This window comes from Rhinopithecus bieti, unplaced genomic scaffold, assembly GCF_001698545.2.
Source record: "Rhinopithecus bieti isolate Rb0 unplaced genomic scaffold, ASM169854v2 scaffold_1295, whole genome shotgun sequence".
In the NCBI taxonomy this organism is placed as follows: Eukaryota; Metazoa; Chordata; class Mammalia; order Primates; family Cercopithecidae; genus Rhinopithecus; species Rhinopithecus bieti.
This window is the reverse complement of record NW_016803880.1, coordinates 2,224,040-2,248,520: the sequence shown is the minus strand read 5'-3', so window position 1 is coordinate 2,248,520 and position 24,481 is coordinate 2,224,040.

Genomic DNA, 24,481 nt, shown 5'->3' with positions numbered 1-24,481 from the left:
AACTATTGCCAATCAAACTATGACATTCACATTCTTATTAGAATTTTTGTTTTATCTTAAAGAATGAGCTGTTTAGCCCTATCTGCTTATATTTTATAATATTACATTCTTTCGCATACTTTGCGTTTTGTTCAAAAATGTTGATTAAAGTATTTATAAAATGTCTTCATTATCCCTCAGAGCCCAAATAATCTGCACTACTTTTCAAGTCGGAATGGTTGATGTCTGTGCTTGCTCATACAATAGTATCTGCTGTGTCATCAGGAGTGTTGATGGTGTAGTACGTCTTAAAAGTGTTTTCCACTTTTGTCTCTGGGAAATTGCTGTCATCCATTCTGGAATTTTTCATGCTTATGCACAGGCAATTAATCGCAACTACCATGGCACAACTACTGGCAAGCCATCAATAATTGTGAGATTCTCTGCTATTACAGAGATGTTAAAAGAGAAGAAAGAATAGTGTATATTTTAGAATCTAGCAATTTGATACATATTTATACAACTATTTGATTAATTCCTATCCCTACTGATAAATTTTCACATCCGCCCAAGCAGATTTTATAAGTATATTGGGCACTCCATTTCATTGTGTCAATCTTCACCAAGAATATTACAAAAACTCTGTATCTAGCAGACCTTCCTCTAGAACTCTCTCCTGCTGGGGAGTTTCTGATTACATACCTGCTTGGAGGACGGGTATAAGAAATCAGGTAATACCTCCAAGGACTCAGAGAAGAGCAAAGAAAAGGACTCAGAGAAGAGCAAAGAAAAACTCCTTTCAGTTGTGCCCTTATGAACAGGTGAAGGTGCTGCCTGAATCTACCACCACACACAGCACATGAAATGCTCAAGAAATTGCACAAGCCTGTTGTTTTCACCTCACCGGGTTCACGGCATCAAATGCAATACCTGTATCTCCCTCAGCACACCACTGTGTTCCTTCTTTGGGCTCCTTCATTCGTTGCTGCCTATGTTGGATACCTCTTCCTCCCTAATTTTTCTTTCTAATGTTTTCACCTCTTAGACTGCATTACCAAATCACCAGTGTTTTTAATTGTTGACTTATCTTTTTGTATATATCAAAACAAGACTCCAGCCCCAGACAATGAGGGATGAGGCAGGGCCTCCTGATGAGTGCTGAGCTGGTAATGCTAGGAGAGCGCTCCAACATCCTGCTATCCAAATTAAGCCTGAAGTCACTCTTAGTCAAAGAGTCATCTGAGGCATGGGAAAGGCTTACATTCCTCCAGGCCAAGCAAGGTACACAGATGGAAGCAGTAAGGGACCAGACTCTAGTAAAGAGAGTTTTGAAAACGAGAGGCCAGTGAAGGACATGATACATCTCAAGATGAAAGGCGCAATCTGAAATAACTTGGCTTTGGAAAACCTGAGGGATGCAGCATAAAGCACTAGCTTCTAATCCAGCACTGGCACTAACTGGATACCTGAGCTCAGACTTTGTTGTAACAAAAGACCACCATAGACTGGGTAACCTGTGAACAATATAAATTTATTTATTCTAGTCCTGGAGGCTGAAAGCCTGAGATCAGAATGTCTGCATGGTTGAGTTTTGATTAGTGCCCTCTTTCAGACTGCAGATCACCCACTTCTCATTGCATCCTCCTACGACAGAAAGAGAGCTAGCTCTCTGCACTACTTCTAATGGCACTAACCCATTCATGAGGGCTGCACCCTCAAGACCTAATTACTTCTCAACGGCCCTACCTCTAAATATCATCACATTGGGATTAGGGTTTCAATATATGAATTTGGGGTAGGAGGGAGATACAAACATTCAATCATTTGATTTGGTCAATAATTATTTGTTGAATAAATGTCTGAAATATGATGATTCAACATGGTGAGACATATAAGAAGAAAGCAATAAATAAAATACTCTGAGATGATGCAAAACAAATAAAGCATCACCACACAGACTTATAAAATAATTATGTGGAATCGAATACCCTCTATATGCCAGTTGATATGTTAAGAGCGTATTTCAATGCTAGAGTGAGCACTAATTATGGCTCCCATTTTATATATGATGAAAATGAGACTTAGAGGGTATAGTACAAGCAATAATGTTTTCTCAAAGATATGCCTGTCCTGATCCGCAGAACTCGTCAATACATTACTTTACATGGCAAAATGGATATTGCAGGCATGACTTAAGTTAAGGGTCTTGAGATAGAAAAGTTATCTTGAATCATCCAGGTGTGCCAATGTTATCACAAAATTGCTTGTAAGGTAACGAGAGGAGGAAGATGTGATCAGAGAAGCAGAATTCAGAGAGAAAGAGTAAGAGAGAGTTAAAGTTACTATGCTGCTGCCCTTGAAGACAGAGAGTGGGGCTGTGAGCCAAGGAATGTAGGTGGCCTCTAGAAGCTGGAAAAGGCAAGGGAACAGATGCCGCCCTGACAATACCTGGATTTTAGGGCTCTGACCTCCAGAAATATAATATAATTAATTTGTATTGTTTTATATTTCAAAGTTCATAGTAATTTGTTACAGCAGTAATAGGAAACGAATTCCTTAATACAGAAGGATTAAGGAATTTTCTCAATGACCTCATTTTCTCAGTGAGGGTCAGCTGAAACCCAGGCATCTCTGACACTGAGTTTTGTCATTTCTCTCATCTTAGTAGCAGGAGACTCACTCAGAAAATAGATAAATCTACACTTGTAAAATGGAAGTGTCTCAACCTACTCAACAGGAATTAGGCATTTTCAACATGCTGCCAATAATGGTGAAAAAAATGAACAGATACATTTATACGAATGAAAAACTGCTACCTGTTTCTAAATAGAGAAAAACTGTTCATCCAATTTTGTTAAGCTTAAATTCTCACCAGACATATATCCATTTACTGTGGACTCAAGTCTGATCACTATTCAAAGTCTTTTTCAATGTCTTCTCTATGGTTGGCTTACCTCCTAAACAGATAAAAATTAGTTTTCTAATTCTGTAAGACTTGTTGCACAATATATCTTTTTGTATGTACACAAAACTCTGAAAGCTTACTCAAACTCTGTTACCTCATGGTTAGCCTCAAATTTACACCAACATAAGAATTATTTTTTCTACTAAATGCGGTTTAATAATCATTGTTTTATTTTTATTGCCAAATTCCAGTTTTAAAAATGTTGGTAGGAATGTAAATTAGTTCAACCCCTATGAAACACAGTATAGAGAAATCTCAGAGCACTAAAAATAGAACTACTATTCCACCCAGCAATTACACTACTTGGCATCTCCCCAAAGAAAAAGAAAGCGTTATATTTAAAAAGACACCTCCATTTGGATGTTTATTGCAGCACTGTTCACAATAGAGAAGTCACAGAACCAACCTAAGTACCCATCAATGGTTGCTTGGATAATGGAATATCATACAGCCATAATAAACATTAAGATCGTATCCTTTGCAGCAGCATGAATGGAGCTAGAGGCCATTATCCGGAGTGAACTAACTCAGAAGCAGAAGATCAAATATCATGTATTCTCCCTTATAAGTAGAAGCTTAGCAACGGGCAGACATGAACATCAAGATGGAGATAATAGACACTGGGAACTCCAAAAGCGTGGACGATAAGAGGGGAGTGAGGATTGAAAAATTGCCTGTTTGGCACAATGTTTAATACTTGGGTGATGGGCGCACTAGAAGTGCGTTCCCTGCAAGTACCCATGTAATACCCATGTAAGAAACAAGCACACATAGCTCCTGAACCTAAAATAAAATAAATTTTTTAAGTCCTCAATATAATCTATTTCTGAGTTAAATAAAATATTTACAGAGAGATAAATGTTTAACAAAAATATATTTGTACATATAAGCATTTTATTAATAAAAACATTTGCCTTATGTTGACTTACTAATGTATATAATATCAGAGATATTAAAATGTACAATATACAATTAAGATATACAATATCTGAGACACTTTCCCAGATTTTACTGGAGCTTGGAGTGAGTGAAGAATCCAATCCATAGCCCTTGTTTTCAAGGCATTTGGTTAGGAAATCAGAATATATGGTCGAAATACAATTCATAAACAAATCCCTGAATCCAAAACATCCTAAATGTACTACACCCTCTCTTTAAATCATTCTCCAAACTGCAATCATAACAAGTCAGATTCCAGTTTTGCTTTTCTTCCATGTCTTTTTTGGAAGAGTCAGCTTAAGGCTTCAATGCAAAAGTGGGAGCTGAAATGTTGAAGAAGAGAATGTTGAGTCCCTGAATATGGAATATGGGCAATGGTATAAGGCATGCGGCTTGGTCAGTGGGTGACAGGTTTTAGTAAATGCAGTGTATAAGGGGAAAGGGACCTGTGATTGCACAGATGGGTTGAGGCCAGATCACAGAAAAGCCTGAACATTGCACTCTGTGATCAGTGTTTGATTCTTCTATGTTTAAAACATCATTTTCTCAAAAATGTTTAGCACGATATAGAACTTAAGAGTACAGGGAAGAAAGCCAGTTGGCTTGGTTCTTTGCCTTCATTTCCTCATCTTGAAAATGGGATCATATATAGATCTTATCCTAATAGAGTGACTGTGAAGATTAAACGTGTTAATATAGAAAAGTGTCTAGAAGAATGGCACAAAAAAAGTGCTAAAGAAGTGTTTTTTACTATTCCACGTAACACAGATGTTGAAAAGAGTTCAGGCAAAGCTACATGTGGTTTCTCTTTACAGATTATTATTTCAACGGCTTTGAGAAATTTAGTGGGGAACATTTGTTTTCCGTGTTTATTGTAGTACTATTCACAATGGCTGAGATACGGAGTCAAACTAGGTGCTCAACAGTAGATGAGTGGATAAAGAAAATGGACAAAAAAGTACTACTGAGCCATAAAAAAGAATAATATACTGTCACTGTGTCAATATGAATGGAACTGGAGGATGTTCTATTAAGTGAATTAAGCCAGGAACAGAAAGTTAAATACCACATGCTCTGTCATACGTGGAAGTTAAAAAAAAAAAAAAAAGTTGACTTCATAAAAGTAAAAAGTAGAACAGAGAATACCAGAGGCTGGGAAAGATAGAGGGAAAGGAAGAGATTTGTTAAAGGGTACAAAATTACAGTTAGATAGGAGGAATACATTCCAGTATTCTATACCACTGTAAGGTGACTATAGTTGACAATAATATATTACTATATATTATATAGTGTGAAATGGCTAAAATGAGGAATGCACTGAACATTCCCAACACAAAGAAATGATAAATGTTTGAGATAATAGGTATGCTAATTAACCTAATCTGATTACTAAACATTGTTATGTATTGAAACAATGCTAGGTACCTGCCATGAATATGCACAATTATTATTATTTGTCCATTTAAAAACGAAAGGAAAAAAAAAAGAAATAGGTAGGTGTAATCCCCACAGGAGAGGATAGCTTGAGGCTAGCAGTTTAAGACCAGTCTGCAACACAGCGAGACCCCATCTCTACAAGAAAATAAATATATTGGGCCGGGCGCGGTGGCTCAAGCCTGTAATCCCAGCACTTTGGGAGGCCGAGACGGGCGGATCACGAGGTCAGGAGATCGAGACCATCCTGGCTAACACGGTGAAACCCCGTCTCTACTAAAAAATACAAAAAACTAGCCGGGTGAGGTGGCGGGCGCCTGTAGTCCCAGCTACTCAGGAGGCTGAGGCAGGAGAATGGCGTGAACCCAGGAGGCGGAGCTTGCAGTGAGCTGAGATCCGGCCACTGCACTCCAGCCTGGGCGGCACAGCGAGACTCTGTCTCAATAAATAAATAAATAAATAAATAAATAAATAAATAAATAAATTAGCTTGGTGTGATGTTGCATGCCTGTAGTCCCAGCTACTCTGGAGGTTGAGATAGGAAGATCGCTTGAGCCCAGCAATCGACGCTGCAGTGCACTATGATCGCACCACTGCACTCCAGCTGGGATGGCAGCAAAACCCTGTTTCTAAAAATAAAAATCCAGAAGAAAGAAAGAAAAAATAATTATTTTACTTTAGCCAGCGTTTTACAAAATTATGGGATTTCAGATTTTTATTATTAGNGCACAGCGAGACTCTGTCTCAATAAATAAATAAATAAATAAATAAATAAATAAATAAATAAATTAGCTTGGTGTGATGTTGCATGCCTGTAGTCCCAGCTACTCTGGAGGTTGAGATAGGAAGATCGCTTGAGCCCAGCAATCGACGCTGCAGTGCACTATGATCGCACCACTGCACTCCAGCTGGGATGGCAGCAAAACCCTGTTTCTAAAATAAAATCCAGAAGAAAGAAAGAAAAAATAATTATTTTACTTTAGCCAGCGTTTTACAAAATTATGGGATTTCAGATTTTTATTATTAGTTATTTATTATTTGTTTGATTGAAGAACTAAGCATTTTTAATAGCACTCATTAATATTCCATGATACAGTTTGGGAAATCTGTTTTGGAGAACAGAGCATTTCCTTCATATCTAAGATAAATATAGTCAATTCTTACTATTTGCTGTAATGGGTTCTATAAAGCCACCATTAACAACGAGTTAGAAAATACTAAACTATTGCTCCTACGGTAATTCCAGAGTTATTTTCCCACAAGCCTCTGCTCAAGACATTTTCCTCAACCTAAACACCATTTGTAGTATACATATTTGTTTGTCAACATCCTCCTAAAATTAGTCAGTCTTGTAACCTGCTCTCCCACCTAATCCTACTTCTGTATCCCACTTAGCAGGTATTCTTAAAATTCTTCACAGTATCCTAAGCTGCAGAACCTGCCTCACCCGAAAATTTAACATATTCATGACACATTGCCCTTCAAAATATGTAAGCTTCTCAGCATGAGCCACAAAGAGCTTAACATTGTCCTGATCCTGTTTTTTTTTTACTTTCAGCCTCACAACAAAACTGTCCCCTACACATTTTTACTGGTTGTCATCTCATGAGTCCACAAATTTAGCCAGTTTTCCATCTTTTCTATGGCTTCATTATGAACTATAAATGTTAACTTTAACTCTTTCCAGGATAACCTCTCATAGAGATAGTAAATTTTCTCTTCCTTTTTCTGGATACACCATGCTGCTGATTCATTAACACTGAACTGACAGCCAAGAGTACAATAACACATGCCTGAATGAAGCCTTTTTAACATACATATATTCTCTAGAAGGCACACCTTTTGCACTTAGAAACACTAGATAGCAGTTCGGCATTACATTTGAGGGGCCAATTTACACAGAGAAATTACCGACAAAAAAGCACAAAACGTGAAAACATGACACTAAAAGATCAGGAAAGAGACACTCATTTACTAAAAGCAGGGCTGCAAAGAGGTAGCAGAGCATCACCTTTTTCAACATCAGCTGAGAACCTGCACATGGAGTGACTTAATTTTTCTCTTTGTGTATGTCCACAAATGCCTATGAAAGCACTGCAAGTGTTGATTTGGGGGGTTTCAAATACATTTTAACAAGTAGGCCAATTCAGGAATAATGAAGATTAACTGTATACTGAAGACATTGTGTGCAAGAGGCTCTTTTTGAATGCAGGAAGTAGATACTGCCAGTAAGAGTGCAGATGAAGAGACTGTGACCTCTTCACATGTCTCTGATTTCCATAAAGACTACAAGATCAGTATTACACAAGACTAATCTCAGTAGCCTGTATTTGCACGTGTTACAGTTGTATGGTCACTTTATAAGGGAATGACTTATGAAAGTCATTGGTTCCTTCAGGGGAGATCTAATAAAGAGAAATAGCTGATAGCTGGACTAGTACAATAGCATTATCTGTGATGCTAGTCATTTTCGTAAGGGCTGTGTTCATTAAGAGTGGTATCATCAAGACACATCAGGTGATGTGTAGCCTAATCTAATATTCAGTTTGTCTAAAGCAGAAATCTAGTCACAGTATAGTTTGGTCATAAAAGCTATATATTTAGAGAACAATTCAATATTTATTATAAAATCATATAGTTTAAATATGAATGGAAGCTATTTATCAAAAACAAAGTTATGAGTCATATGAATATAAATCATAGGAAATTATACCTGTCAATCATATATCATCCGTCCATGAGGTATTTCCCAAAAAGGAATAGAATAGATGATGGATGCTTACCTTTCGATCAGTCTCAAGTATTGTTTCTAAAACATCTTTCAAGTCATTCTCTCATTTTAATCCTGCTACCACTTCCCTGGTATAGACTTTCTTTAGCCCTATTCTGATCTTATTCAATAGCTTATCACAAGTTGGTAAAACACCTCCAAGACCGAGCAACACTGGCAGACAGAACTGGCAGCTGAAGGGCTAGAGAAAGCCAGCTCTCACTTGGACAGATCCCAACCTGCAAAGACACTTATATGCCTCCGCTTTACATACTGAGAAAGAGGTTTCTGATAGTGAAGGATCTCTGAATTTATCTTCTTTATTAAACAAGTTATGATCATATTCCCTAAAATCTAAAATATTTAATGTTTGGACTTGGGCAACATAGTTAACCTAATTAAGTCTGGGGTTTTCTCATCTGTAAAGCAAGTATAGTAATTGGCAGGCCTGAGTCCAAGCTAAGCCATCATATCCCCTGTGACCTGCACGTACACATCCAGATGGCCGGTTCCTGCCTTAACTGATGACATTCCACCACAAAAGAAGTGAAAATGGCCTGTTCCTGCCTTAACTGATGACATTACTTTGTGAAATGCCTTCTCCTTGCTCATCCTGGCTCAAAAGCTCCCCCACTGAGCACCTTGTGACCCCTGCCCGCCAGAGAACAACCCCCTTTGACTGTAATTTTCCTTTACCTACCCAAACCCTATAAAACGGCCCCATCCCTATCTCCCTTCCCTGACTCTCTTTTCGGCTCAGCCCGCCTGCACCCAGGTGATTAAAAGCTTTTACTGCTCACACAAAGCCTGTTTGGTGATCTCTTCACAAGCACGCGAGTGAATGTAATATGGACCCAGCCTGCTCTCTGCCCTTTTCTGTGCTTAAAATGGGTAAAGTAAATGTAAAAATCAAGTTAATCAGATGAGTTATGGCATGGGATTCACTTGTAGGATTTACATTGGCTTTCAAGTCAGGGCTTTGCAATGTTAATTTTGGCTATTCAAATACTTTTCGCTCCTCGATTTCAAGCTCCTGGCAGTGCTACACAGAGATTTTTAGATCTCTGTGCCTCAAATATGTGGGATATTAACTATGCTCTGGTCATGCCTGCATGGAAAGGCAGTTACACTTCAGTGTGCAGCATTCAAGACCCCTACTTCATCATCAGCGTCAAAAATCAATTTGCATTTGAGTGAAATATTTCAAGTTTTAAGTATTTAGAAGAGGTATGTTTATTTATCTTTTAAAAAATAATACCCTAACTGGTAAAGTTTTATAGCAAACACCTTTGGTTTGTACACTTCTGAACAAAAGTCATTTTAAACATAATGGAAGTTGGACCAGTTTAACTGCAACAAAAGCTTCCTTCTTGTTTGATTTTAAAGGGAATGCATCTCGTTATGAGTTATGTCCAGTGCAAGGTTCTTCTCACTCCACCAAGTTTTTGTAACCTTTCATCTCTGATGTTTTCTTCAAAGCAGGAAATTTCTTTAACAAAAGGAGGAACTATTTAGATATCGGACAAATTGACCCAGTAGCTGAGAAGTTGCAAAATAGCTTTTGGATGTGATTTTTCATGATTGGCTAGAGAGCGAGTGTGTGCTCCTTAAGCGCTTTCATATCTGTCTTTCTGAGGAAAGATAAACTGTGCTCTGGCCCAAAGATGAGATAACGCTCCTGGTTGTGAACAATAGGCGAGGAGCTCTGGCAGGATTGCTAAATAATCCTTCAGTAACTTTGAACAGACTCCCCAGGCTTGCTTTGATTAGCAGGAAGGTTCATGAAGCAGAGTGGAACTTCGTGACGGTGTGATGTTAGGACTGGCTAGGCATAATCTACTCTGACCTTTTGACCTTACACACAGGCAGTCTGGGAGACAGGAAAGAAAAACCTCTTGGCAAATTTCCTATAATAACTTATTTAAGGGCATATCTAATTTTGGATGTGTTTTTTACTATATTTATTTACTTGGCAAGGCATTGAATTCCATAAAGGCAGAAGTCAGCCAGTCTGCCAGCACATTTGACATGATGGATTGTCTGTCTACTGTACAATACTCTGAACATCAGTATTTTGGGGGAGGTTGGGCAGAACATAAAAGATCTAGATTTAGTAGTCATTGTTGCATTGTTACAAGAAAAACTGGTGCCAGCTCCTAAAGATATAAATAGTAAAGGAATTGAGGCCTGAGGGCCAGGGGTGAAGGGTTGTCTAAGCCGAAGCCCTGTTAGTGTTGTATTATAGCTATTTATATGATGAAATTAATCACTTGGAAACAGGTCAAGGTGAAGTCAGAGTGCTTGAAGCAATTGTTTGTACTTTATCGAAAAGAGGTTTTTCTTCTTCCATCAGTCAACCTCCACACGAAAGCCACTGAGATTTGAAAGAAATCTCACCTGTGCCACTAGCTGCTGCTAACTGTCTCAGGTTTTCCTAGTAGTCTGTAATTCTAGAAATATCAAATAGAAAACAGTTACTTAGATATATTTTGGCAGGGTATAAATTTGTTTGGATCTTCCAAGTATTTCTCTTTCCTTTTTGTATACCTATGTTGACTGCAGATTTTCAGTGACAGTGCCATATTTGTGTTGATATTGTTGAAATCCTTTTCTACCTATACATAATTGTAATCAACTTTGAATTCTGAAGGGTTTGTACTATAAATAGGAAAAACCTAGATTTCTATATATCATGATACACACACACACACACACACACGTGTATACTATGTCAATTAAAAACCATAAAATTTCTAGATAAAATGTAATAGAATATCTTTGTAGCAGGATCTTAGAATGGTATCTTAAACAAAAATACCAAAAACATAAATATAAGACAAAAAAACATAAGTTTCAATATGCCAAAATGCAGATTTATAGTCTATGAATCATAACATAGACAAAAGTTAAGAAACAGATGGAAAAATGGCAGAAGATATTTAATTCAAAAAAGAAACAAAAAGATTATACAAGTCTATAAATCAACAAGAATAAAGATGCTTCTGAAGAAAAAAAGCAAAATCATGAAAAGAAGAAAAGTTAACAGCACATAAAGACACACTCAAAATCACTAGATTGTTAGTAATGAGAGAAATGTCAATTAAAACAAGGTGTTACTTTGCACCTTTTAAACAAAGATTAAGAAGCTAGAATGTCATGTATTGGTGGAAATTCAAGCACATAGGAGCCCTCAAGCACTGCTACTGAAAAAATGCTATTTTTGAGAGCAAATCTATTTCTCTCTAGATATGCAGGATACAAAGGTTATAGCCTGCACTGCTCTGCAATTCTCCTGCTGGATACGTGGCTCAAAGATAGTCTCACACGGGTTCACAGGGGATACCTGTAAGGTGTTTATTGCAGTGCTAGAATTAGGAAGCAACCTGGCAGTCTAAACCTGGGAGAATGACCAGGTAAAATGTGATGAATGGACACCATGCAATGTCAATCAGTGGTTACGAACAATGGATTCATTACTCAAAACACTGTGATTGAATTTTAAAATATAGTTTTTAGCGATAAAAGCAGGAAATTAATAGAAGTATATATGAACACAATACATTTATCTAGATTAAAATTTCATGTACACCAAGCATGCACATTTTGCATAAGCACTAATGCAAAACATGATGCATATTAAACACACTACAAAGGAAGTCTATGGAAATTGGAGCTAGGATTGAAGAAAAAAGGTGAAAGTGACAAAACGAATCAATGAATTAATTTTAAAAATATGTGAGCAGGCGAAAATGGGGGATGAGCATGAATTCTGGAAGGATGAATAGAAAATCTTTATCTTCCTTTTTGGTTTGTCATGTTGGCATATTCTTCTACATTGTGGGGCACACGAGACTCCAGCGCAGTTATTACATAAACCAAACATTCGGCAGGAATTTGTCCTTTGGAACATAGGTACTCTCTTTTCATTTGGTCTTTATGTGTGTCTTTTATTCACATATCCAAACTCAGGGATCAGCCACAGAAGTAAGATGAGATGGATGAATTGTTGCTATTGTGGAGGAAAGCCACACCGTATTAAATATCTGTAAATTAGTACAACCACTATGAAAAACAGTATGGTTTCCAAAACTATTTAAAATGTAACTACCATATAATTCAGCAATCCCACTACTGAGTATATATACAAAGGAAAATAAGTCAGTATGTCAAAAAAAAATCTGTACACCCATGCTTATTACAGCATTATTGACAATAGCCAAGATATACAATCAACCTCCATCAGTGGATAAATTAATTTTTAAAATGTGGTATGTTTATACAATAGAATACTATTCAGCCAACAAAGTAGGAAATGCTGTCATTTGTGGCAACATGGATGGAACTAGAAGACCTTATGTTACGTAAATCAGACACATAAGAATGAATACTGCATGTTCTTTCTCATATGTTGGAGTTACAAATGTTGATCTCAAAGAAGAAAAGAATAGAATAGTGGTTACCAGTGATTAGGAAGGGTAAAGGAAGGATAGGAAGAAGTTGGCTTACAGATGAAAAAAAATACAACAAGATAGGAGGAATAAGTTATAGAGACTAATAGCATTGTAGGGTGACTATAGCTAACAATTTATTGTATAATTTCAAATAGAGGAGAGAATTTTGAATGTTTCTGGCATGAAGAAATAATAAATATTTGAGGTGATGGATATGCCATTACCCCAATTTTATCATTACATATAGTATATATGTATTGAAATACCACACCTTACCCCCAAAATATGGACAGTTATGGTGTCCATATTTGGACACAGTACAGTATTCTTTTTCTGTTGGCAGTGCATCTTCTTACCTGTATGGTTCTTCAGTAATTTTCAAATGCTCCATTAACCAGAGGGCAGTATGTGGCATTTTTCACTTACCAAATATAATTCAGATATCTGGATATCCTCAATCTTTAAGTGTTCTTGTCCAAAAGGCATCTCACATGTTTTATGCCCTCTGGGTTAAGACTATGTCCAGGTAGATGGAGATCAATGGGATGTTGGGGAATTCTGGAAAGCTGTTAGCTGGAGACTGCAGTACCAAGTGGGAGCCTGCAGGCCAGCTACCCTAAACATCCTTAGGGTTCACTCTATTCTCTCATTAAACCTAAGACTGTAATCAAGAGGAAGGAGGGCCACTGTCACATCCTGCATAGAAAATGTAGCTACTAATTTTAGTCCACTTCTGCCTGTTAGAACCTTAAGATCAAAGTCCCATAAATGAGAGAAGGAAGATTGTAAATAGATTGTTGTTTTGCTTGCCCAAGGACTGTGAGAACAGTTAAAGAGAGAGGGAAAGAGAAAAAGAGAGAATGCTTTCTTTTTTTCCCCTTTTGGAAAAAAGAGAGGCTGTTTTCACTCTCTTTGAGAATCCTCATGGACTCATTCAAACTAGAATCCCCAAATTCACACTGACTGTGATGAGTTGTCTAGAATGAAAATTATAATACCAGCATGGGTTCCATATCTTCTTTCACTTTCCTGTCTCCACCTCCAGCAAACCCTCAAGTATCAATCAAGCTCCCCTTTCTAACAGATGAACCCACTGGGCTAGCTCTCGTCTTCTGGTTCCAGGATGGAAACAGTCTTGTCTTTCTAACTTCATGCCTGGAATGGCAATAGGTTTCCATAACCTATGTCCCCCTGTTCCTCACCTTTGGCTCTTATCTAGTCTGGTGTCTGAATTCCTTTTGCCCACATCTTCTTCCCCAGCGAATGCAAAGCTTGTCCAAGTTGTTTCTCTCTCATATATGTTCTTGTAATCTTCTGACTTTTATGCAGGTTTTTTTTTTTTTTTGATCTTCTTTTTTTTTTTTTCTTCTAGGACCCATGCACCTTCCTGTTACAGAATTTTTCTAAACTCTAATTTTCACTTGCCAGTGTAGTTTAACCCAATAATTTGTTCAATAGGCACTGAATGCAATTACTCACGGATTTTTTTCCTCCAACTTCAGCATTTAGAAAAAGATACTCTTTCAAAGCTAGCTCATTATCATGAGGCTTTTCTGCCTTCTTTCTTAAACATTTAATTATCCCTCCCATGTCCACTCTGGTTTCTAGGTTAACACAGTCCCACAAAGCCTCTGTTGCACTCTCTTCATTTCTTTCTAGGAATTATTCATGCCATACTGAGTCCCAACTCTGTTTATTCTGATACCTAATCCAGGAAGATATATCCTGGAATAAGTAGTAAACTATGCTTCCTATTTCTTCTTAATCTAGCTGATTAAGCTGTAGAACTTAATCATTTATAGGGACAAAATCCACCCCTTTATTTTTCCATAAAATAAGAATACAGATGAAAATGAAGAAGCAAAAATAAAAGTAACGATTACAATCAGGTCCACCAGATGTTAGAAGATAATTGTGCCCTTCCATTCAACCACTGGCAAAAAAAAAAAAAAAAAAAAAAAAATACACACATATGTATTATATTTAATGTGTGCATTATATAATATATTTATTAATATAATTAAAGATTATATATTATTAGAAACCAAATTCCTAGTACCTCAGAATGCAGAGTGTGACCTTATTTGGAAATAGGGTCCTTGCAAAGGTTATTAGTTAAGATAAAGTCATACTTGAGTAGGATGGGTTCTTTTTTTTTTTTTTGGAGATGGAGTTTGCTCTTGGAAGCATGGAAGGCATGCTCTTGTTTCCCAGGTTAGAGTGCAATGATGCAATCTTGGCTCACCACAACCTCCACCTCCTGGGTCCAAGTGATTATCCTGCCTCGGCCTCCCAAGTTGCTGGGATTACAGGTGCCCACCACCACGCCCAGCTAAGTTTTTGCATTTTTAGTAGAGACGGGGTTTCACCATGTGGGCCAGGCTGGTCTCAAACTCCTGACACCAGGTGATCCACCCACCTCGGCCTCCCAAAATGCTGGGATTACAGGAGTAAGCCTCCATGCCTGGCCAGGATAGGTTCTTAATACAATATAACTGATATCCTTATAAAAAGACAACAATGTGAAGACACATAAACACAGAGAGAACTTACGTTAGTTCATTTTCACCCTGCTAATAAAGATATAACCAAGACTGGGTAATTCATAAGGATTCACAGTTTTACTTGGCTGGGGAGGTTTCACAATCATGGCAGAAGGCAAAGGAGGAAAAAGGCACATCTTACATGGTAGCAGGCAAGAGAGAGCATGTGCAGAGGAGTGTCCCTTATAAAACCAGCAGATTTTGTGAGACGTATTCACTGTCACAAGACCAGCATAAGAAAAACTTGCCCACATGACTCAGTTACCTCCTACCTCGTCCCTCCCATAACACAAGGGAATTATTACAATTCAAGTTGAGATTTGGGTAGGAACACAGCGCCAAACCATATCATTTCATCCCTGGCTCCTCCCACTCCCAAATCTCATGTCCTCACATTTCAAAACAAATTATGCCTTCCTAGCAGTCCCCCAAAGTCTTAACTCATTTCAGCATTAATTCAAAAGTCCACAGTCCAAAGTCTCATCTGAGGCAAGGCAAGTCCCTTCTGCCTACGAGACTGTAAAATCTAAAGCAAGTTTGTTACTTCCTAGATACAATGGGGGTACAGGAATTGGGTAAATACACCCATTGCAAGTGGAATAAATAGGCCAAAATGAACGGGCTATAGGCCCCTTGCAAGACTGAAATCCACAGAAGCAGTCACATCTCAAAGCTTCAAAATGATCTCCTCTGACTCCATGTCTCACATCCAGGTCACGTCGATGCAAGAAGTGGGTTCCCACAGCCTTGGGTAGCTCTGGCCCTGTGGCTTTGCAGGTCACAGTCCCCCTCCCACCCAACTGCTTTCATGGGCTGTCATTGAGTGTCTGTGACTTTTCCAAGCACACAGTGGAAGCTGTTGGTGGATCTACCAATCTGAGGTCAGGAGGATGATGGCCCTCTTCTCACAGCTCCACTAGGCAGTGCCCCAGTGGGGACTCTGTGTTTGTGCTTAGACCCCACATTTCCCTTCCACACTTACCTAACAGAGGCTCTCTATGAGGGCTCTTTCCCTGCAGCAAACGTCTGCTGGACATCCAAGCATTTCTACACATCCTCTGAAATCTAGGCAGAGGTTTCCAAACCTCAATTTGCGACTTCTGTGCACACACAGGCTCAACATCACATGAAAGCTGCCAAGGCTTGGGGCTTGCACCTTCTGAAGCCATGGGTCAACTGAACCTTCACCCCTTTTAGCCACAGCTGTAGTGGCTGGGACACAGGGCACCAAGTCCCTAGGCTGCACACAGCAGCGGGGCCCTGGGCCTGGCCTATGAAACTGTTTTTCCTTCCTAGGCCTCCAGGCCTGTAAATGGGAATGGCTGAAGTGAAGATCTCTGACATGCCCTGGAGATATTTTCCTCATTGTCTTGGCAATTAACATTTGACTCCTAGTTACTTATGCAAATTTTTGCAGCCAGTGTGAATTTCTCTCAGAAAATAAATTTTTCATTTGTCTTGCATCTTGAGGCTGCAAATTTTCCAAACTTTTATGATCTGCTTCCCTTTTAAGTTCCAATTCTAAACAATATCTTTGTAAATACATAAAACTGAATGCTTTTAATGGCACCCAAGTCAACTCTTGAATGCTTTGTTGCTTAGAAATTTCTTCTCCCAGATACCCTAAATCATCTTTCTCAGGTTCAAAATTCCACAGATCTCTAGGGCAGGGACACCATGCCACCAGTCTCTGCTAAAACATAGCAAGAGTCACCTTTATTCCAGTTCTCAACAAGTTCCTCATCTCCATCTAAACCCACCTCATCCTGGACTTAACTGTTGATGTCACTATCAGCATTTTGGTCAAAGCCATTCAACAAGTCCCTGGAAAGTTCTAAACTTTCTTACATCTTACTGTCTTCTTCTGAGCCCTCCAAACTGTTCCAACCTCTGCCTGTTACCCAGTTCCAAAGCTGCTTCCACATTTCTGGGTGTCTTCACAGCAGCACCCCACTACCCGGTAACAATATCTGTATTAGGGTTCTCTAAAGGGACAGAACTATAGGATAGATGTATATATGAAGAGGAGTTTATTAGGGTAATTGACTCACATGATCACAAGGTGAAGTCCCACAACAAGCCGCAAGCTGAGGAGCCAGGAAGCTAGTCCAAGTCTCAAAACCTCAAAAGTAGGGAAGCCGATGGTGGAGCCTTCAGTCTGTGGCCAAAGACCCGAGAGCTCCTGGCAAATCACTGGCATATGTCCAAGAGTCCAAAAGCCGAAGAACATGGAGTCTGATGTTCGAGGGCAGGAAGCACCTGCATGGGACAAAGATGGAGGCCAGAAGACTTAGCTAGTCTAGCCCTTCCACATTCTTCTGCCTGCTTTTGTTCTGGCCCTGCTGGCAGCTGATTGGATTATGCCAACCCAATTGAGGATGGGTCTGCCTCTCCCAGTCCACTGACTCAAGTGTTAATCTCCTTTGGCAACCCCCTCACAGACACACCCAGGAACAATACCTTGCATTCTTCAGTCCAATCAAGTTGACATTCAATATTAGCCATCACAGAACTCCATGTGAAGAAGAGGAAAGGATTGGAGTGATATATATACAAGCCAAAAAATGCCAAGGATTCCTGGTCATTGCCAGAAGCTAGGAAAGAGGCAAGAAATAGATTCTCCCTAAGCACCCTCAGGAGTCAACCCTGCCAACACCTTGATCTCAGACTTCTGACCTTCAGAACTATGAGACAGTAAATATCTATTGTTTAAGTCACCCAGTTTGTGCTACTTTGTTGCAGTAGCCCTAGGAAACTAATACTCCAGCTCTTGATTCAAGATTGATTCAAGTAACAAAATATTTAGGGGTACTAGTATTGAATTAATATCTTGCTCAATTATTAAAATGAAGAATAAGACTGTTACCAACATGAAAGTTAAGTTCCAATTTGCATAGAAGTAAGTGCTGTTCCTTGTAGTCCTGTTCCAGCTGAATGTCAGGATTTAGGAAGATCAAAACTGTTTCTTCTCTATAAAATATATTTTTCCACATCATAAAACTTACCTATTCTATTATTAAGGAATAAACATTCCTAGCAACTTATTTGATTTCATATAATAGTGAAACACCCAGTAGAGGAAAGAATGCATTTTATCATAGCTACATGATCAACTTTTTAAATTGAATTTATAATATAACCAGTTTGTTACTAGGAAAAAAAAAGTAAAAACATGCTGATCAATTATCAGATCTCCCTGCTGCTTCAGTCACTTCAGTGTACTCAAGCATGCATATGAAAGAGAGAGAGAGAGAGAGAGAGAGAGAGAGAGAGAGAGAATAAACACACGTTCCTAACTCTAAGATATATATGATAGAATGTAAGTTGATTTTTTAAAATTGTAGAAATGTGGATGATATTGATTCTCCAATATATTCTGAACTACCTCTCACAACCTGCTTTTTTACTATGAACTTACAGCAAGATTATAAAAAAATGTGGATTCTCTAAAGGCTGCAGAATCGTGTGATAATTGCTCATTTCTCTTTCCCTACAGGCTCTCTGAGACTAGGTCCTTAGTCATAGTAGTGCGATAACTACCATTCCTTGAAGACTTACTATGTGCCAGTCTCAGTGCTAAGATTTCAATCACTGGCATATTAAACAGCAAATACAGAGGTTTGATTGGCATAGGCACCCATTGTGTTGTATGTACCGGAAGCTACTTTAAACGACACGATTGATACCAGATTAAATGTTTTTGATATCCCAATATGTTTTTAAAATGGTGAAGAATACCAGACAGTTTGTTATTCCAAGGTAGTGTTTGTTTTGCTTTGCAGACATATCCTGACTTTTAGTACAACAACTTTGAGGCTTGGAACCCTCCTTTCACCACTGAACTCATTTTGCAACATGCAATTGCCAATAGCTGGCAGTCGTATAGTTTTGAATTGATATTCAAAAATATTTGTCAATTTGGTCCAAGAACTGTTAAATATAAGAAATATGTTTACTCATTTTTCCTTTCTCCAGAAGAATTTGAAGAATTTCTAATACAGTGACTTAAGAAGAAATTAAATAAAGTCCAAATCACATTTTTGTTTTCTATTTTTTAATATTTGGAATTGCTCACTTATGTTATTCTTCAGATTCATTTCTTTACTCTGAAATTGACACAAATTCTAAGAAACAATGTATCTTACACTTCACTTCATAAATCCAAACCAATATACGGCAATAAAAACATTCACCTCTGTTAATTTGGTCATGAGCAAATTATATCTGTTGGAACTACATAAATATTGATGACTAGATTTGGGTATAAGTTTGGCTTAAATTATATATAGTCATAAAATCTGTTTTAGTAATTTCTTTCTATATGACTTGATTGGCATTCTCTGAGTTTAATTGCCTTCCACTGCCTGTTTATTTCATTTGTATTAATATTGTTGTTACAATTGGATTAATGGCTTCACAGGTAAGTTATCGGAAGTACTAATGGAATTCAGAAATTTGTAGAATGTTTTCTACTTCAAACAATGACTGTATATAATTGTATTCGGGTCTCAAAGAACCCTGTCTCTACTTGACCAGGGAAAAAAATGAGAAAGGTTGAATTATTGCAATGGTCACAAAATCAACAACTGATAGAACTGGAACAAGATCTATATGATATGCTTTTTGTGACACATTCTACTTCTGCTGTATTCTCTGTTACTCATACCCAGGATATCCATAAAATCTAACTATTGCTTTTCATAGCATTTATTTTTTAAAAAAGTATTGGGAGGGAAATAGACCTTAATATCACCTTTCTTCTAGCAGGTAAGATGTTCTTTCCTATTTTACAAACAGAGAAGACAGAGGCCCATAGAAATTATGATTTGTCATAAATTAATATGTGATGAAATGTAAATTATATTAAAGTTTTCCTTCTTCTGGCTATATTATGCACTATCATTTTAGCCAAAATTTCTTTTTGTTTAATGTTTACCGGTGAAAGACTAAAATGCTGTTCATATTGGAGGAAAATAAAATTTACCCCACAAAAGACATTATTTCAAAAGTAAAAATTATACATGGCATTTTATGTTATTTTCACTAGCAGGCAATCTACAGGAAATTATTAAACCATGAGCCAAACTGAAGTGTCAACTTCCTGTTGTCAGGACAACAAAACATTATGGAAACAAATTCTTGGTTTGGAGATTTTATGGCATGAGTGTTCATGACTATAAACCAAAGGTTTTAAGATAAGAAGACTAACTTGTTTCTCAACATCAAATAAAATCACCTTATTACAATGTATTTCTCTTCTTTCAGTTTTTTCTGTGCTTTGTGAAGCCTCCTCAAGCCATGGTCACCTTAAAAATGGATCACAGCTATACAGGGAAAAAATTAAAAGTCAAATTGCCATTTATCTTAAATATTGCATGATAACTGACATCTTGGTTTGTCTTGTATGATGAGTTGTATGATTCTTGGAATACAGTAACCTTTCTGAATGACTCTAAATAAATTTGGAACAAAAGTCAGTAAAGAAAAAAGTGGGAGTCATACTTTTTGTCATTATCATATCAAACAAACACAAACTCTTTTAACTATACCTAAAAAAGTTGAATTTCCCAGATTTGAGGAAACTGCACAATCTGAAAACATAGTCACAAGACTATTCTCACTTCAGGTACCAGCTGCCTTTGAATGTCCCCAGGACCACCCTTATTTCAGACCAGCTCTTAACAAATTCAGGGGTTACCACAGCCATCTCGGGTTCAAAATTTCAATAGAAAGACTTACAGAACTCACTGAAAACAATTATACTCACAATTGCATTAATCAGAGGTCTAGGATACAAATTAGGACCAGCCAAAGGAAGAAACACATAGCCCAACTCCACAGCACCCCCGTGGGATTGGGGAATGGGCAGCAAGAAAAAGCAATATAAACCTGGACTTAATTCTGCCTCCTGGCCAGTGACTAGTAAAGTCTAGTAAAGATTAGTCAACTCTGCCTTCTTCCAGCATCCAGGCAACTGTGGCATTTTAATTTATGATTGGTTAAAATTTCAAATCTTTCATAGTTCCTGACACTAGTTACTGCCAGTAAAGCTCATGAACTGATAACTCTAAATATTTTGTACCTATATTTGTTTATGTGCATATGTATTTTATGTACTTTTATTTTCTCTATTTCTTTAATTCATTTCTTTTCAGATTTTCTGCTCACCACCACTCTAATAAAATAACTCTTTCAAAGGTCTCCAATGGCTTCCAAATTGCCAAATCTAGCAATCTATGTTCAGTCTCATCCTGCTTGACTTTGCCAAGTTATTAATATGTTCCCCATTTCTGTGAGACCAACCCTTACTCTTTCTCCTTCTTCTCAGCCTACTCAATGTGAAGGCAAAGGGGACAAAGATCTTTGGGATAATCACTTCCAATTAATGAATAGTAAATATATGTAACATACAAAATACGTGGTAATTTTCTACGTTATTGGTAAAGCTTCCAGTCAGCAGGGGGTATTAGTTAAGTTTTAGGTGAGTTGAAAGTTATGTGTGGGTTTTTGACTGTGAGGGGGTGCCGCTAACCCCACCTTATTTGGGGTCAACTGAATTTATCCCAGAATCCCCTTCCATATGTGGTCTGGATTTGAGTTAGATAAAAGAGAAGCTTTCTTTTTATTTTGGAGGACTGTAGTGAGAGGCGAGGGTGAAAGAAAGTCTCAGGGTGTTCACTGGGCTCTAGTTTCAGCTCATCTTTCTACTGTTTTTATCAACCAATGGCAGCCCCAAGCCAACCACCAAGCTCTAGCAAGGTGATAGCTTCAACAGACCTCTCTTCAAGCACTGCCTTATTTAAGTCCCAATTCAGTGGCCAAGGATGCACATCTTCTGGAACTTTTCTGCAATCTCTGACCTGGCCATCCACAACAGGCTGTCATGGTTAGTGACTTTTGCTGAATATCACTTTCCTGTTCCCGATCTTCACACGCCCAGATCTTTCCACATGACTGTAATCTTGAATTTCCATAAACATTTCTTCTACTCATAATATTTCTTGTGCTTTTTCTAGACTGAATACTAAGGGTTAGATGTGTGAAATTTCTATGATTGTTTTTAGCAAATAAACCAAAACTTCACATTCTATTTCTAAAAGCGTAGTCCTCATGATGAAAGGCGGGGACTGACTCAAAATATGTATGCCTTTCAAAACTCTAAAAATAAAGCATGTCATCAGGCTGTGACAGGGATAAACATATAATGAGCACATATACAATCCCAAGAGTTACCTTCACTGGTCACATATGTAGCCTTCTGCTATGGACTGAATTGTGCCCCATTCTAATTAATGTGTTGAAGCCCAAACCTAGTATGACTCTACAAAGAGACATTGTCTTTAGAAAGCGATGGAAGTTTATTTAGGTCATAAGTGCGGGGTCCTAATCTAATAGGGCTGTGAAGATTTATAAAAAGGAAAAGATTTCTCTCTCTCTCTCTCTCTCCCCCCTCCCTCACTCCCTCTCTCTCTCTCTCTCTTCCCCTCTCTCTCTCACTCTCTCTCTTCCCCTCTCTCTCTCAAGCAGTATCCTAATGTATAAAATAATTTTTATTTTTTTTTCTTTTTGAGACGGAGTCTTGCTCTGTCTCCCAGGCTGGACTGCAGTGGCGCGATCTCGGCTCACTGCAAGCTCCACCTCCCGGGTTCATGCCATTCTCCTGCCTCAGCCTCCCAAGTAGCTGGGAGTACAAGTGCCCACCACCACACCCCGCTAATTTTTTGTATTTTTAGTAGAGATGGGGTTTCATCATGTTAGCCAGGATGGTCTCAATCTCCTGACCTTGTGATCCGCCCGCCTCGGCCTCCCAAAGTGCTGGGATTACAGGCGTGAGCCACCGCGCCCGGCCCATATAAATTCTATATTGTTATTGACATTAAATAAGCAGACAATATCACAGGACACTTCATCATCTGACTTTGCTTGTTTTTCTCTAACTACATTTCTCCCAGCTCCACTTCTCCGGTCATAAAGAATCATGCTTTCCTTTCTTTCAAACATGCTTTACATAGGCTATTTTCTCTGTCTGGAATTCACTCCTGCTGCATTTCCCATGTCTTACTTATCCTTGAGTTAAAAAGTTAACTAAAGCATTTTCCAAAGGATTCCTTGACCTGGAAAGATGGAGTCTTGTTCTTCCTTTACTTTCTGACTTACTATGGATAACCTCTCTTAAGTAGATTCTCTAATTTTTAACAGCACATTATTTTCTTGTTTACTAGTGCCCTTTCCAATTTATTTGTTTATTATTTGTAGCAAATTAGAGAAATAGTCTGTAAACATTAAAGGAGTAGGGGCCATATACGTCTTATTCACTCTTTTTTGGAATTCAGTTTCTGACACAATGAAGGTACATCTTAAGTTGACTAAAGGAATGACAAAATACAGTACTGAATGAACAAAGAATTGATTAAATCATTAATAACTATGGTATCAATTTCCCTCCACATTGTCTTGAAATCAGCCTTTATTAGTTAATCTTGCACACTAGAAAGCTGGAAGGCAGATACTATATCTAGCCAATTATTTTATTACTAATTCCAACAGGAATTCATACTCACAGATGCTGTGCTGCTGTTAGAATAGCTGTTCATTATCTCTCAAATCATTTATTTTCTCAACTCTTTGTCTTTCCCTTTGTTCTCATTTTTTCTTCCACAATTGACTAGTTTTCATTCATCATGGATTAGAGTCAACCACATCTTTCCCATAAAACCTACACTCAATAGTTCAAACTCCAGGGACTTTTCCCTAAATTCCTATTTTTCCCAGCTTTGACACTTGACAATACTCTGTCTTTCAACCTTTTGGGAAGCTATTGTCTTGCACTGTCATCAACATTTAAACATGTGCATAACTTGTTATCTCAATTAAATTGTAATTTTTAAAGGAAAGTCATATAGCATATGACTACCTCTTTTACATTCTCAACAATGTTGAGAATAGTGCAATAAATGTAATAAACATCTTCATTGAATGAATGAACATATCATTTATTGAATCACATTTTTATATTTAATCTTCCAGGAAAATAATTACATTACTTCACCTTGCCAAAACTTCTTGAAAACGACATATGTAACTTTAAGTCACATTTTTCAATAAATAACATCCTAATTATTCTGAATGAATTGTAAGAATTAACTCAGTTACCAAGATGATCAAGCTAGCATTAAGGATGTGACCAATACACTGTGAGAATTTGACTCATTGTATACTGGGCTTTTCCCTTGGGTGTTTAAGAGGAGAAAACAGGAAAGAAACATACACAATCAAATGCTTGCAGTGGAGAAATTGGTGTTCAGTGTTTTGGACAGCGTTTAGGTCCTCTGGGTTGTATCCAAGCAACACAGCCTCAGAACTAGATCACAGAATCAAGACACCAGAATTCTACTTCTGT